General features: G+C 39.4%; 1 long non-coding RNA gene across 2 annotated transcripts in view; it reads left to right on the forward strand.

Annotated features, from left to right (window-relative positions):
- The window catches only part of LOC123459362, a 46,112-nt gene extending 37,484 nt beyond the window's left edge, over positions 1-8,628 (forward strand). The window contains exons 2-4 of one of the 2 annotated variants that reach the window (XR_006636243.1): positions 3,999-4,070; positions 7,997-8,091; positions 8,576-8,628. This is a non-coding gene — a long non-coding RNA (uncharacterized LOC123459362). Of the gene's footprint in view, positions 1-3,998; positions 4,071-7,996; positions 8,099-8,575 lie in introns of both variants that reach the window. The other variant, XR_006636244.1, reaches the window with a different exon arrangement.
- Positions 8,629-14,292: the final 5,664 nt, after the last annotated feature.

Below are 14,292 nucleotides of genomic sequence, written 5' to 3' on the forward strand. Positions count from 1 at the left end.
GTGATCCTACTATCTCTGCCTCCCAAGTGCTGGGATTAAAGATGTGCACCACCATGCCCGGCATGTTTTGTATTCTTTTATTTTTTTATTTGTAAGTGCATGTTTCACCTCTCTTTGGCTAATATCTGTGGATATATAATAACTGGCTCATAGTCTACCAAAAAATTTCTTCAGAGTGGTTGTATATTTTGCACACTCACCGACAATACATAAGAATCCCAGCTACTCCTCCCCCTTGTCAACATTTGGTTTAGCCAATATTTGAAGAGGCTGTCTTAGTGTGGATGATATGCTGATTGTGATTCAATTAGCATTTCTCTGATGACACTGAGCATTCTCCTGGACTTTTTGGCCATTTATATTTTTTATTTCATGAAATGTTTGTTCAAATCATTTGCCAATGTAAGATGGAATGTTGCTTTCTTATTTATGCTTGGATATGTTTTTTTTTCTTTTTTGTAGGCACAGAATATAAATTATGTGTGATTGCCTACTTATTTTCCACATAGTGTCATTTGAAAAGCAGAAGTTTGGGCTGGAGAGATGGCTTAGCGGTTAAATGCTTGCCTGTGAAGCCTAAGGACCCCGGTTTGAGGCTCGGTTCCCCAGGTCCCATGTTAGCCAGATGCACAAGGGGGCACACGCATGTCCATTCTCTCTCTCTCCCTCTATCTGTCTTTCTCCCTATGTCTGTAGCTCTCAAATAAATAAATAAAAAATGAACAACAAAAAAAAAAAGAAAAGAAAAGCAGAAGTTTAACAATAATAGTACCTTTCAAAGATTAGGTTAAATTTGCTGCTTTATTAATGCCTTTTGTATTGTCGTAAGAAACACTGATATGACCTTAAGTTTTCTCTTTACCTGTTTGACAATTTCATAAAAATATACAATGCATTTTAATGCCCCCGCTTAACCTCTTTCTTCTTCTTTTTTATCCCACTAAAATCCTTTTTCTTCCCACTAGATCCTGATTCTACTAGCATGATTTGTCTACTTTATTTTACTTAAAAATATTTTATTTATTTATTTATTTGACAGAGAGAGAGAAAGAGAGAGAGAGGCAGATGGGGGGGGTGGCTAGGGAGACAATGAGAACTCCAGGCCTTCTAGCCACTGCAAATGAACTCCAGATGCTTATGCCACCTTGTGCATCTGCCTTTACATGGGTGCTGGGGAATTGAACCTGGGTCCTTGACTTTGCTGGCAAGTACCTTAACTGCTACACCATCTGTCTAGCCCCATATTTTATTTTATTTTTTGATACATTAATTTGTTTTCCATATTAATTATGCTAATGGGTCTGGAATGGTATCACATTTTTGGTTTCATTTGCATTTTGCTAATGACTAGGGATGTTAAGCATAATTTCATGTGACTTTTATGTATTCATATATCTTTGAAGAAATGTTCATTCAAGTTCTCCATTCATCAGGTTTTGCATTTTTGTCAAGTTGTAGACATTTTTTATACATTCAGTATTTTAACCCATATGATTTCTGTCATTCTGTGGGTTGACTCCACAGTGTTTTGTTTATTTATTTATTTCTTTTCTTTCTTGAGGTAGGGTCTCACTCTAGTCTAGGCTGACCTGGAACTCACTCTGTAGTCTAAGGCTGGCCTTGAACTCATAGCAATCCTACAACGTCTGCCTCCTGAGGGCTGGCATAAAGGCATGAGCCCCACCATGCCCCGCTGCCTTCACAGTCTTTAGAGTGTCCTTTGATGCACAAAAGTTTCAGTTCTGATGAAGTCTAATATACCTATTGTTCCATCTTTTGCCTGAGTGTTAGAACCAAGAACTTACTGCCAAATCTGAAACCAGGAAGCTTTCCCCCTATGTTTTATGCTAAGACTTTTATATTTTAGACTCTACCTCTTATCAGTATGTTGTGTATTTATTTTGCTAAGTACTTTTTTATGAGAGAGAGAAAGAGAGAGAGAGAGAGAGAGAGAGAGAGAGAGAGAGAGAGAGAGAGACAGAGAGAATTGATGTGCCAGGGCCTCTAGCTACTAGAATTGAACTCCAGATGTATGTGCCTCCTTATGTGCATGTGTGACCTTGTGCATTTGTGTCACCTTGTGTATCTGGCTTACGTGGGACCTGGAGAGTTGAATATGGATCCTTAGACTTCACAGGCAAGTGCCTTAACTACTAAGCCATCTCCCAGGCCCATGTCCAGTACTTTTTCCATTGGATTCAACTTCATTTACTTTCTCACAATTATAGAAAGTGAGTAGGCAAAATAGAATACAAAAATTATGGCAGCTAAAGGGAGTAAGGGGAAGGCAGGTGGTAGAGACACTCAAGCTGAGTAGAGTCTCTGAGAAAAGAAAGGGACAAGGGATAGGCTGAGGTCAGAAGGATTTGTCCAAATTTCCTCCCACTCCCAAAACTCTCCATTTTAAAGAATGGTTTATGCTTCCTGATTAATTATGCCACAGATGGAACTATTTTGTGAGCAAAGGTTTTAGTGGCTAGGACCAGAAATTTATCTCCTACAGTTTATGAGTCTTTTGATTTTAATTAAGAATTGAACTCTTTGCTACACTGTTGGGGCACATGGACTTTCCTGTGTATCTTGGAAAAGTAACAGAATATTTGTTGGCATTGCAATAAGGAGGAAATGAAGAAGAATAATTGGTATAAGAAGATTTAGATATTTAAAATGTTGTATAAAACCTCAAGGAAAAATGTCTTCTTGCATAGGAAATTAATAACTTACAGGGGTCAAATCTCCAAGGCTAAAACTTAATGAGAAAACATTCACTTTTGAAATAATGAAATGCATTCAATATTTTAATTATTCTATTAATGCCCCTTTTATGTATATCTGCCTTAGGAATTATTGCTTTTTACTTTGTCTACAAATATTTGTTCTGTAAAAATCTTCAGAATGAGTTCCTTTCTTATCTCATATTTCTAACTTCATAGTCCTGCTCCAGATGAGATTAGTGAGATTAACTGTGTCCTAGAAGTAGGTAGCTTTTGGCATGGATGATAAAACATGTTATAGAGGTGTAATCAAAGATATAGAAACATTGATAACACAAAGGTACAATCCAGGACTAGTTCAAGATCTGGTCCTTTTCTTCATTTAAGTGGTATTTTGAAAAGGTAGGGAATTAAATTTTAAGGGAAATAATATTCCCAAAATAACTAATTTTCTTATTTTTTCTAGGTATCTATTGGAAATGAGTAGCTGTTTTGCAGAATATTGTTCAATTAATCATATTTAAATTTTGAGTGGAGAGAGAGAGAGAGAGAGAGAGAGAAAGAGGAAGAAGAAGAAGAAGGAGGAGGAGGAGGAGGAGGAGGAGGAGGAGGAGGAGGAGGAGGAGGAGAAGAAACAGCAGCAGCAGCAGCAGCTTTAGGCATCTAGCCAAGTAGGAAAAGGACAGAAGTTCCCCTGTCATCCCTTCTTCCCACCAACTTACTCCAGAATTCACATCACCCACCTGAGTGGTACATTTCTTACACATGATGAACACCCATTGATATATCTTTATCATCAAAATTTCAAAGATTATATTAGGGGTTTTTGGTTGTACATTCTATGTATGAATTTAGATAAATATGTATAGTGTTGTTCCCATTGTCATAATGTTATTGGCAGTATTTTACTTGGCTTAAAACTCTGTGTTTCACATATTTACCCCTTTCTTCCATTATCCCTTGGCAACTTTCTTATTATCTGCATAGTTTAGCCCTTTTACAGATGCAATAGTTGGAATCATGGGATATGAAGCTTAGTTGTGATACCAGATGAAGAAGTTTTGCCCTAGTTTTAACTACTCTATAGAGTATTAATTCCAGAGTATCACAAGGTTCCTAGTCACTTAGATGTAGAGCATATAGCATACCCACTATTCTATGCTTATTCAGAGTTAGAAGTAGCCTCAAGTTTTAGTAGGAAGCGTAATCATAAGATTTGGGAGAAAAATAATGTGCTCTTTGTTCTCTGGAAAGCTAAATTATTTTCACATTTTATTTTACAAGGTTTTCAAATAATTGAAGCCTGGCAGAAGAGAACTACACAGAATGGATACTGGCTTGGTAAAAAGGCTCAAGGTGCTAATAAATTTGCTTTTCAATAAAGTCTTTCGGGGCTGGTGAGATGGTTTAAATGGTTAAGGCAATTGACTGTGAAGCCTAAGGACCCATATTTGACTCTCCTGATCTCATATAAACCAGATGCAAAAAGGTGAAGCAAGCACAAGATTGCACATGCCCACTAGGTGGCTCAGGCTCTGGAGTTTTCTTTCTGTCTGCCTTTATCTCTCTATCTCTGTTGCTCTCTCTCTACTGTAAAAATAATAATAATAATAATTTAAATCAGTCTTTTAAAACACCCCCCCACACCACCCAAGCAAAGTCTTCTTATAAATCCCAGACTAGCTTCAAACTTGGGATCCTCCTGTCTTGGGAGTTGGGATTATAGGCGTGTACCACTATGCATATAGCAGGATTTATTTGAATTTTAAAAAGGTAGCTATAATAAATAAAAGAAATAAAGAATTTTATTCCTATAATTCAGTAATTTGTTTGTTATAGCTAAATATCAAGTTGTATCTTGTTCCCTTGTAAAATATGAAGATAAAGATTTATATCCCTATTTGGGAAACTGGAAAGCAAAGGACTTAAAAAAACTTAGTGTGAAGAATCTTGGAAATGATTGTTAGCACCAGGGTATAGCAGCTTTTTGGCACTTGGTTTTTGTCTGTCACTGAGGTTTCCTTTCCTCTCATAGTGACAGAACACTGTGAAAGACTTTCAAGGCCAAATGAACATTGACACATGAATCAGCTCCTGCCATGAACACAGGAAGGCATAGTGGTGTTAAATACAGCATTTAAGAGCTCAAGTAGGAAAAGTAATCATGAAGCCAGCAAACCCAGCCAAGTTGTAGAAAAAGAAGACTAACTACTGTCTTCCAGACACAAAGTGGCCTTGATATTCATGACCTTACAGTGGCTGGTGCTACCTACACAAGACCTGCATAGTAGGAGTTATAAAAAAGAGATGCATCAATATAGAAGAGAGACTAGTCAAAAAGAAGATGGAAGACAGGTGTAGTGGCGCAAACCTCTAATCCCGGCACTTGGGAGGCAGAGGTAGGAGGATTTCTGTGAGTTCAAGGCCACCCTGAGACTACATAGTAAATTCCATGTCAGCCTGAGCTAGAGTGAGACCCCGACCTCAAAAAATCAAACAAAAAAAAAAAAAAAAAAAGGAATTCATTGGAGAGGGATTTGGAAGGAAGAAAGGGAAGGTGGTGAGAGGGGATTATGATCATGGAATATTGTTTATATTTATGGAAGTTGTCAGTAAAATGTTTTCTTCTAAAAATGGGGAGGATAAGGAAGAGGGAGAGAAGGAACAAGAAGAGGAGGCTAAGAATGAGACCATTAATAATACCATCAAGTGATAGGAGACAGAAATTGGCTAGTCAGGGTAACCGAACCACAGAAGTGAATGTCACCCAACCTGCAGAAACCTGGATGTTACACCCCAGAGGAAAGATTTCTAGATTAAGCTTTCTCCCTTTCTAGATAACAGAAACTCTGATCCTTACCTAAAATTATTGGAAAAGCTATAAAATCTGGTCTTTGTACTAACCTGTTGTAAACTGGTCTTCCTCACGTAGCCACTCCCCATTAAAAAACCCAGATCTGAGTTTAAGTGGGCTTCTCAACCCCTCTTTACCTCTCTGGGCAAGAGCCTCACTTTTTCTCATTGATAGAAGAGGAATAGCAATGCCTAGTTTACATGGGAATTATTGTGAGGATAAAATAATAAAGTGTACTTGCTTAGGAAAAAATCTGATTAATAGTGCTCAATGAATGGTAGCCCTTCTACAGTAGGTTCTAATTATATTCTTACCAAATTTGAGAAAACAAAATGCCCTTCTCTTTCCAATACAGTAGTCTGCCCGCCCTTACCCTCAGAATGGACAGTTTGCCCTTCCTATTCATGGGCTTTTTCATTATCTGTGGATTCATGTTTTTAAAAACCATGGCATCTCTTGCATTCACATTTATATTGCTGACAGAAATCACCCGACTAAGAGCTGGTGGTAGGGGAAAAAGGATTTATTTTGGCTTACAGGCTTAAGGGGAAGCTCCACGATGGCAGGGGAAAATGATGGCATGAGCAGAGGGTGGACATCACCAACTCACCAATATCAAGTGGACAACAGGGACAGGAAAGCATTCCAAATACTAGCGAGGGAAGTTGGCTGTAACAACCACAAGCCCAACTCCAACAATACACTGCATTCAGGAGGCGTTAATTCTCAAATCTCTGTCAGCTGACAACCTAGCATTCAGAACACCTAAGTTTATCTGAATCAAACCACCACAGCATCTATATCTACTAAACATATAAGTTTCTTTAGTCATCAATCAAACAATATACTACACCAACTACTCATATAGAATTTCCATAACATTGGGCACTGTAAGGAATCTAAATATGATTTCCAATATATAGAAGGAGATTTTAATGAATACTTGTGTCTGTCTTTGACCCAATTCCTCAACATTACTGAGGGATGAACTGCAGAAATGGTAGTGTATACAGTTTTAAAAATTTGTGGGGCTGGAGAGATGGCTTAGTGGTTAAGCACTTGCCTGTGAAACCTAAGGACCCTGGTTCAAGGCTTGATTCCCCAGGACCCATGTTAGCCAGATGCACAAGGGGGCGCACGCGTCTGGAGTTAGTTTGCAGTGGCTGGAGGCCCTGGAGCGTACATTCTTTCTCTCTCTTTCTCTGTCTGTCACTTTCAAATAAATAAACATAAAACAAAAAAAATTAAAAAAAAATTTTTGGTTTCCTTTTCTCAGAGAGCTTCTCCAAAGTCCAAACTCCAAATTGGCTAGATAGGAAGATAATAGTAGTGTCTATGCACAGAAAGTGCTATGAAATGTCAACCTGATCAATGAATTCTGCCCCTGTTCTCTTGAGTAGTCCCTGTTCAGGTTTCATCTCTGTTCTCAGGCATGTTACGCTTCAGTGAATGGCCACTCGGTTCATACTTGCAAGCTTTATTTTGGGTACTAGGGAGGCAGTGCTGTGTGCACTGTGAAATGACAGATATAAACTCAAAAGCAATTAATATATAGTATTAACTTCAGATAAACCCCCTTGAAAAAAATGCAACACAGCAGTTGGATAGAGTATGAGGACAGGCAGGAAATGGGTTTTCTTTGGGAAGATGATCAGGGATTTTATTTTATTTCATTTGTTTAATATTTTGCTATTAATTTTGTGAAAGACAATTTACTTGAAGAGAATAAGGAGGTGAGAGTCATACAAAGGTTATAGGAATATCTTAGCAGATGGTGGCAACGGCTGGGATAGGAGAGGGTCTATGATGAGTTTGTGGCATTTGAAAGATTGAAATGAGCTCCGTGTGGTTGAAGTGGAGTGGTGAGAGGAGGTCAGAGAAGGAAGCAGGGGTTGGGTTTTCTTCCCCTGTAATGGAAAGCTATTGGAGTCCATAGCAGCAGAGACAGAAGGGCCTGGCAGGGTATGTGAAATGTACTGGACTTAGTTGAACTGTAGAATTTACTAATTGAGCTGGATAGAAAGGAGCAGAAAGAATTCAGAAAAACCCCAGAATATCAGTATGGTCTCAGTCATCCATGGCTCCAAACCTGAGTCTTCCCGAGATGCTGACATACCTAATAGGCATCTTGAGGACTGGACAATAGAGAAGGTGGGGTATGAAGAAAGGATAACAGGGAAACACAAAAGTGTAACCAAAATGGAAATGGCACCATAAATTCCTATATCCTGAAAGACAGATTAAAAGTTTGAATCTTCATCAGGTCCTTAGAGGGAACACATGAATCAAAGGGTCCTGGAGAGTGTATGATGAAGATTAATCTTTATCTACTGTTTTTCTTTCTCTCTCTTCTTTCTTTCTCTTTTATATTACCTATCTTTTTCTTCCTTCTTTTCCCTTGGTGCTGGCCTGTAACTCCCGGTACCAGGATGCACATCCATAGTGAGCTTTTGACCAGAGAGACCTACAAGGTTTCCTACAAGAAGACAGATTTCTGTCAGAGCACTTGATTACCTACCAAAGGTAAATGGTAAGACCCTACTTTCAAAGACTCCATATGCTGTTGGTACAGAATGTGGAGAGACCTGGCTGGAATCAGGGAAGAACATCAGTCCACAGTTAGCTTGTCTAGTGCCAAGGGGTGCTACATGAGCAACTGGGGCAAAATGACCAACATCTGTTCAAGAAACTTGTGATCTAAGCTACTCAGTAGCAAACAACCTGATGTGATATTCACACAAGTGCAATATTGGCACACAGCTGGGTAACCAGTTGCTCTTGAATTGGTTAACAGATCCACTCAGTGGAATGGAATCCATAGCTGAAACTGGTAAACAAGTCAGAACTGTATCCAAGAGTTGAGTTTGCTCTCCAATATCAAGCTCCCACCAATCTTGGACTACAAGAGGACCTACACCTATTAAATTCCCTCTAAAATTATAATGGTTATCCCATTTATCTGGTGCTGACTTCACTCTTCATTGGAGAATCTGCTTCTCTTTTTCAGATGGACACAGAACCTAAGGAGAGATTCAGCCCATTGCACCTCACCAGGGGCCCAGCTGAAACCATAGAGTAATTGGGGAAATGACCATAAGTGCTGCTTTCTTGGTGAACCTGGTACCAGCACAAGGGTGAAGGAGATAGACACAGAGAACACTCAACTCCTTCCAAACCAGATATCCAGAGACACAGAGGCTCCCAAGACCTGATCACTGAAGTAGACCTAAAATGAACCTAACATGGTTCAGGGAAATTTGTGGAAGAGGAGGTGGAAAGATTGTTAGAGCCACAAGTTGGGACATTATGCACAGAGACATTGCCTCTTTCCCATAACTGATGGCTATCCCCACTATGCATGACCCACAATCCCCAGCCAGGAGAGTCCCTTCAGAGGGGGGAGGACAGGGAGGACGCTAACAATGGTACCAACATGGCGTTTACATACTGAGTATATACATAACTAATAAAGAAAAAATAAGACTAACGGGGGTTGGAGAGATGGATTAGCAGTTAAGGGACTTGCCTGCAAGGCCTAAGGAATCACATTTGATTCCCCAGTGCTCATGTAAGCCAAATGCACAAGATGGTGCATGCTTTATGTTTGCAGTGGCTAGAGGCCCTGGCGTATCCATTCTCTCTCTCTCCCATCTCTCTTTTAAGTAAGCAAATAAATAAATAAAATATAAAAACTAATGAGTGGTGTTGCCATTTATTTAGAGGGAAATATTTTGGAGGAAAATGGATATTGGAAAGGAATGAAAAAATTCAGGTTTTATTGTGAAGTTGGAAGTGTTTATCAGACAACTGAATGGAATACTGAATAAACAAGAGAGTTATAAGTTTGGAATTCTAGGAAAGTTTAGCTTGAGTCATAGACATGATGAGAATAATTAATCTAATGGATTGGTTAGTATGAAAGCAATGAAAAAGAATGTAGATGGAAAACCAAAGATTCAAGGATAGAGACCTGTACATTCCAACATGGAGAATGATAAAGGTCACAATCATACCCTTGAGTTTTTACTTGTATCTCTATCCAGAGCTGTTCATCTTCCTGGAATAGTTCTACACAAGGGGATCCCTGTTTTTCTCAGTCTGATTTTGTCTTCATCTCTAGCCCAGCTGTAGTCTAATCTATTTCCCTCACTGTAACATTTCACCATGCCTGGTTTTGTCTCATTGCTTGTTTATTCTGTGTGCATTAGTCTTGTGTCTCCAGCTAGCTTGCTTCCTCAAGTACAGAGGACATGTCCTCTAAATCCTCACATCTCCTTCAAAATCTAGCAGATGGGCTGGAGAGATGGCTTAGTGGTTAAGCACATGCCTGTGAAGCCTAAGGACCCTGGTTCGAGGCTTGATTCTCCAGGACCCATGTTAGCCAGATGCACAAGGGGGCACATGCATCTGGAGTTCATTTGCAGTGGCTGGAGGCCCTGGCACACCCATTCTCTCTCTTTCTCTATCTGCCTCTTTCTCTGTCAGTTGCTCTCAAGTAAATAAATGAAAATAAACAAAAAAATCTAGCAGACAATATTTTTGTGTTTTTTAAAATACAAGATACACGCTGATTGGTCAGCAAGGGTTCTTGAGAAATGCCCACAGCAAGCCATGATGGCATTGCTGTATTTGTGATGGCCAGGTCTGGCACATCATTTTCATGGTGGTGCCACCCTGGTAGGGGTTTAATTTCTCCACTTGGAAGATTAAGTAAGTCCCAGAAAAATCTGCCAGCAAGGCAGGTAGATGAAGTAAAGCGCAAAGAAGTGATATTTTGTTCTTGGTAGATGAACACAAAATAGATGAGCAAGGAAAACCACAGCATTACAGCAAACGATCAGGATGTCATTGGAAGGAAGAGGGTTTGCCAGCACTTTGGAGGATGAGGTAAGAGGATTGTTAATTTAAGGCCAGCCTGGGATACATAGTGACACACACACACACACACACACACAGTTAAAGGCCTTCAGTACCCTCTCTAGTATCCTAAATAACAAGATCTATTCTTTGAATAAAAGATCAGCCAAATTTGACACTTGTTGGTCCTTGCCACACCTGTGTAACATTGCCATATATGAAAGATTGTGGCACAGAATGTTTCCCCACTTTTTGTTTTGCTTGGATATTGCATGTTGCCTGCTAATTAAAAGCTGTTGTGTTGTGGTAAGTGATGGCCAGAGTGTAGGCTCCTCATGGCCATCTCAAAGCCTGTGCTGCCTCCTAAGGGGGCACAGAAAGATGCTCACAGGCAGCCTTGGACAAGGAGGGTGGGAGAGAGGGAGATAAAAGGGAAACGTGCATTGAATCCAAGGAACAAAATAAAAGGACCCTGCAGTAGCAGATGTCTGCCAGTAAGAATACGAAAATGCTAATGAGTACAATGGAGCTGGAGCTATCAGAAACAAAGGAGGAGAATATTGAGAAATCTTCACAAAGGCATGCCATGAGCATGAAGCAGTGAATAGACAGCAAAAGGAAAAGTAGAAATAACAGGTGAAGAATGCATTAGGGGAAAACTGTACACACAGCTGGGAAAAAAAATAGCAACTACTTGTGAGGTATGCTTCAGAATACTGGAGGACCTTTGGAATATTTGGCCAAAAATGATTAATGGCAGTGACTCTATAGAAATTAGACTTAGTACATTATTTATTAATCTTAGTTGCATAACACATGGTTGAAATATTTGGAAAATTAAAACAAACAAAACAACATGTAACACATAATTAATGAAAGTCACATGGAAAATATTGTTTGCAGTGAAAATAATACATTCTTGCAAATGTATAGATTTTTAGAGCAGAGAGTTTTCACTGATCTTTCTACTGTTCATAAAAACATGCCTATTGACCGTGTGGTATACTGAAACCAATGTGTACACAAATCCTTACAAATGAAGGAAACACTTTTGTTTTTGAGGTTTTCTGTCTCCCTGGAAGATTTTTGTTTTTTCTTACCATAATCACATTTACAAAAATCCTAGTATAAGAAGTTGGAAGACATAATTTATTTATTCCTTAGGTCTCTAAATGTATTTTCCTAGGCTTGATTTACTTTTTTATTTTTGGCTTGTGTTTATGTAATGAAATGTAATATGGTGTGTGTGTGTGTGTGTGTGTGTGTGTGTGTGTGTGTGTGTGTGTGTTGTACACACAAACATGTGCTCTTCTAGCACATTATGGGCTCACCTGTGGTCGGGTCTCCTCATGTGTGATGCCCGGGGCAGAATGTCAGGTGTTCTGCACCATCACCTCCTCCTGTTCCTGTTTGAGCCAGCGTCTTTTACTGACACCGAGGCCTGCTGTTTTTGAGCCCAGGTGATGCCCTAGTCTCTGCACCCCTCTGTAAGACTGGGAAATCACTTTAGGTCTCAGATCAAATATAGACTCCAGTCTAAGGTCATCCTAAAATGAGAAGAAATAGTTTTAGTACTGGAAACCCTGTCTCAAAGGAGGGATGTTTGGTAATAGGTCATTACCTATTTGGTAAATAGTCATTACTCATAATTTCTGCAATCTGTTCAGTTCCTCAGTAGCTCTGGGCCAGGTTTTTCTCATAACAGTGGAACATCTTGGAGGGGACTTCCACACATGTAAGGGTCCTGGGTGTTCCTCAACTATTGTGGTTATTACCATGACCATTTTACTATTAGGAAATGCTTTGGTTAGGGAAAGTGACATATTCTGTTCCAGAATTTGAAGAGCAGAATATCTGACAAAGGAAATAACATGAATCATTGTGATTTCTGAAGGTGACATCTGTGACATACTTGGCCACACAGTCAGAGAGGTTAACAGACTTGTTTAAGCTGTAGCTCAACCAATCAGAGATCTAGTATTATACTTGTCCTTCTACAAAACTGCATTCCTTTTGTTCAACCCCAACTACTTCATGTCCACATAGGACAAAACAGAATAAGAGATGGCCCTAAACTCAACCCTTGACCCTTGGCAGGTGGCCACCCTCTAATGCACTTTACTTACAACATACAACCTCCCTCCTTCCCCCAGGGCATCTGGCAGTGAAAAGGACACTCCCTGTGGAGCACTAGCAGTGTCTTGATTCAGGCCTCCAGGCAGATATGACCCCTAGGACCCATTTGTCACTGTCATATCTGCCTGGAGGCCTGAATCAAGACACTGATTCATTTGCCTGTCCACATTCTTTCATTGCTAGAAGAATCCTTGGGTCATTTCTACTTTGGACCTTGTTTTCTCTCAGGCTTCATAGTAGAAAACATGGACAGTCTCCCTATTCATAGGAAGGCTTGTTTGGTTTTTCCTCCATTTCCTTTTCTTTGCAAGGTCAGTATTTATGGCTTCTCTTCACATAGTTTCTTTTTATCTGTTGGACACAAAGGAGGAACTTTAGACCTGGCCCATAAAGGCCCATAGGACTAGATGATATATGAATTCTCTTGTAGCCCATACTTACTCACTTTTCTTATGGTTCAACATTTTTTCTATGATGGATACCATTTTAGGGAGCGGATCTTGGCTCAATATAAGGACAAGCCAATAGCACTTACAGATGCCTGAAGAGTAAATGGATGATCTCCATCAGTAGCTAGCTTCCTAGACTTTGAGGGGTTTAATGAACACACAATGGGAAATGGTTACATGTCAGAGATAAGTAGGGGCTCAAGAGCAAACATTTTATGTAGGAGGCAAAGAAAACCAAACAGTTTAACAGAGTTAGAAGTTCCTGCAAGTCTATTTCAACCTTATGTTGTAGCTAGGTATATTAAGACATGAACTAAGAAAATATTAGATGCAGCTTATTTCTTAGAATTTTTGACTTACAGTGGATTTTCAGAGAAAATTTTTCTTAAACCCTCACCACATTATTTTAGTTATGATGTTGTGTATCCCAGGCTAGCCTCTAATGCTGTACATCTGGTGACCTTAAACTTCTGATCCTTATGATCTCTGATAGTCCTGTTCCTACTTCTCGAGTGCTAGGATTACTGGCTTACATCACTATACCTGGTTTATGTGAGTCTGGGAATTGAATCCAGTCTCCTGCATGGTAGGCAAGCATTCTAACTGAGCTATATTCCCAGATCATAAGCTCCCTTTCTAATAAGAAAACTGGGCCCCCAAAGGAGAAATGTTTTCTTTCCTTACACCGCCAGTCAGGTTGTCTAACATTGGTATCAATAATGTATCTGTGGACTACAGAATAGCTAAAACACTTTTGATACTTTCCCTATCTATTATTTTGGGTAGAATTTAGCAAAGAACTTAATTTGATCTTCTGGCTCATGAGACATATGGAAGGAAGAAAGTGGTGGACTGGGTCACTGGCAAGACCTCAGAAGAGAGGTAGTATAGCAACAAGCAGGAAGACAGCTGTGTTGCCATGGGGGCATTTAAAGGGATACCATGGTTACCACTCTGCGTATCAAGGCCAATATCTTTCTAGAAGAATAGTTTCATTGCTCTGGGGCTCAAAAATATTTTTAATCTTAAAAGGGGACTCTATTTAAGCTTCATGGTTAATGTGTCTATCAATCAATACTTTATTTGGTCAGGAACATTTTGACTATCTCTCATGTTTCTAGACCATAATGTTTTCATTTTGTTTCTTAGCTAAAACTTCCCCCAAGGAATTTGCAGTGGATAGTACACAAACAATAAGTAACGTGAGATGGGGACCTGTGATGATGAGAAAGACATTTGGAACTCAGGTAGCACTGGCTTGTAATACCAACTCTGCCATTTT

Source organism: Jaculus jaculus, chromosome 3 (assembly GCF_020740685.1).
Source record: "Jaculus jaculus isolate mJacJac1 chromosome 3, mJacJac1.mat.Y.cur, whole genome shotgun sequence".
Taxonomy (NCBI): domain Eukaryota; kingdom Metazoa; phylum Chordata; class Mammalia; order Rodentia; family Dipodidae; genus Jaculus; species Jaculus jaculus.